We start from the raw sequence: 2,811 nt of genomic DNA on the forward strand, positions 1-2,811 counted from the left end.
TTACAGAATGCATTTAATGTTAATTTAGATTTTTAAATTTATTATTGGTTTGACATATAATTCACGAAACAGGTTTTTCAAATAGATTCATGTGCTTATAATTATCGGACTTTTAAACAAGTTGAGTTCGAGCCTGAACAAAAAGTCGATGAGAAATAACAAGCTTAGGCTTAAACCATATATTTATAACATAAGTTTGGCTCATCTAAGTTAAAACTTGAGTTGATTTGGCCCATTTTCATCTCCTACAGTTTGTAGCCATTTGACAAATTTGAAATCTCTACATAATTTGGTGGAGGTTTGTAACCACCTCAAGATAACGACTCTGCGTTGGAATTATAACAGCCGCAATCAACTATTTTGGTTTTAACATTGTTTGTGGCGGTTCCTTCAACTGCTGCTATTTGTCCTTTCTATTTTGGTTATTGCTTTATCATTTCAATTATTATTGAAAATTTATTATGTTTTGCTCTAATATTCAGATGAAATGTGAAAAAAAAGATATTACATATATATATATATTATGATGAAGTGCGTGTATGTATATATAACACTTAAATTACAAATTCAACGATGAAGTAAATTAAATAAAAAAATATATATACCTGAAGAATTAAATAGACTTCAATTTTAATTAATATCTATTTTCTGATTTACTTGAACTCATAGTTATTCATCCAAAGAATTTATCTTTGCAGCAAACGTCTGGAATATATAATATCACTACTCTTTCGTTGAGTGAGATATCTCTTAAAGCATTTTCCATTGTTTATCTATACCTTTTCTTTTGCCATCTCATTCTCCATTCCTACAACATTATACTCCATTGCTTGCCTTTTTAATTTTTGGGCTACCAAATTCTGTCTGTAATTTAATCAAATAACCTTTGATTCTCCTCTTCTTGGGTTCCATGACCCGATTGTTATGCATTCTAACGGAAGAGTGATTTAGGTTATGATACTCCTAAATTTTAGTATAGGTTAATTAAAACATATGCTCAAGACTAACCATTTAAATTAAATAGACTTAATTACTCTATTGGTTCTTATAGTTTTGCGAAATTTTTAATTAGATTTCTATACTTTTTTCTTTTTAATTGAGTCTTTGCACTAATTTTTCTTTTAATTGAGTTCCTACACTTTTTTTTTTTAATATTTGAGTCACTGCACCAATTTTTTTTTAGTTGAGTCTCTATACAATTAAGTCCATTACTACTAAAAGAGACCTAATTAAAAAAAAAATAGTGCAGGAATCCAATTAAAAAAAATAAATTATAGGGACCTAATTGAAAATTTTACAACTATAAAAATTAACAGAATAATTAAACCAATTAAATATTGCCAATGGCATCAATTAATTAATTACCCACTTTTAAAGTTCTATTCTTTTACAAATAATTGGATATTTCGAAAATTAAAGTGATGTTAATATATATTTTTTAATTAACAACTAATAATATTCTCGATCTTGTTAAATGATTTTCTAATTATTTTCCTTAGTAATATATTGTAAGTTACTTTTAATCGGTGTAAAAGGTTGATTCTTCTTAGTCCAAAAAACACAGCAATTATATATGTATTTTGATTCAAAAATGTTTTGTACACTAAAAATCACCCACTAAAATCAGCCACCAATATATTTATATATAAATACATATGTAATTTAATTTATTTTTAATATGTATTTGTATTTCAACATATATTTTATACTTATGACTGACTTTAATTTATTGGCTGATTTTAGTATACACGTAAACCGTAGCATAATCATATAATTATATATAGTAGTTAATTGATACAAGTTCACTAATTATTTTGATCTTATTTGAGAGATCGAATTTATTATTCCGTTAAAGGCATAAATTCTCTTGGGATTAATAAGAGGTGCAACTATAGTTGCATTCACAAAGGGATACCTTGCAGTATCCAAAGGCCCAGAAACCATATTGCCTTTTGCATTCTTGAACACAACTATAGTCATAGATGCCTTCATCACAACCTGCATCATACCAAACTACTTGACATCTCTCACCTCCCACTTCACTTGTCATCCACACAACTGTAAAATAGTCAAATAATTAGATATATAATTATTTAATGTGATTTTTAGTTAGTAATTTCATTTTTTAAAAGAGTGTATTTTAAGTTCAAAAAGAAATTCTTGTGTTGTGTAAATAATGGACATTTTATATGTATATATATTTGTGTGCTTTTATCTGATAGTTTAAACTTTTTAGGATAGATAATTGGATAATTTAATAAAAAAACCAAAGTTTAAAAAAAAAGATATTTCACTATAAAAATTATATTTAGTAGCAAATTTTTAATAATAATAATATAATGATCACTATATATCTTATTTAATTTATGTTTTTGTGGTAATTATATATTTGTTATTATTATTATATATGTTATAATAATAATTTTGTCAGTAAATAATTTAGTTATTATTTTTATGGTCGTTAAAAGTAAAGTAATCTTTTTAGTAGTGTTTTGATGGAAAACATTAGTAATATTTCATTTTATATGGTTATAGAATATGGATATGAATTAATTATATACCATTGAAAGAGAAAGTGGAAGAAAAAAATTAATTAATTTTTGAGAAATCAAGATATCACAAACCTGAAACCAGAAGGACAAGTAAGAACATGTTTGCGGAAGTTAACTTAGTCATCTTTCTAGAAATGCAAGAGCAGTGAAAATATAGTTAGTTCATAATCTTAATTAATGTCTTTTGTGTACATACGCAACTCCAGAAATAATTTTAGTAGAGGGGTATATATATAAGTGGAGATTCATTTTCATTCAA

The 2,811-nt window shown here is 25.6% G+C and overlaps 2 long non-coding RNA genes across 2 annotated transcripts in view; one reads left to right on the forward strand and one right to left on the reverse strand.

Moving 5' to 3' along the window:
• Positions 1,758–2,800, reverse strand: LOC107617309. Its single transcript, XR_001614900.2, has 2 exons — positions 2,625–2,800; positions 1,758–2,058 (listed from the first exon to the last, which is right to left on the reverse strand). It is a non-coding gene; the product is annotated as an uncharacterized LOC107617309 (long non-coding RNA).
• LOC110267085 overlaps positions 1,758–2,811 on the forward strand; it is a 15,521-nt gene continuing 14,467 nt past the window's right edge. Inside the window, exon 1 of the long non-coding RNA XR_002354416.1 lies at positions 1,758–2,060. This is a non-coding gene — a long non-coding RNA (uncharacterized LOC110267085). The remainder of the gene's footprint in view (positions 2,061–2,811) is intronic.

This window comes from Arachis ipaensis, chromosome B09, assembly GCF_000816755.2.
Source record: "Arachis ipaensis cultivar K30076 chromosome B09, Araip1.1, whole genome shotgun sequence".
NCBI classification, from domain to species: Eukaryota; Viridiplantae; Streptophyta; class Magnoliopsida; order Fabales; family Fabaceae; genus Arachis; species Arachis ipaensis.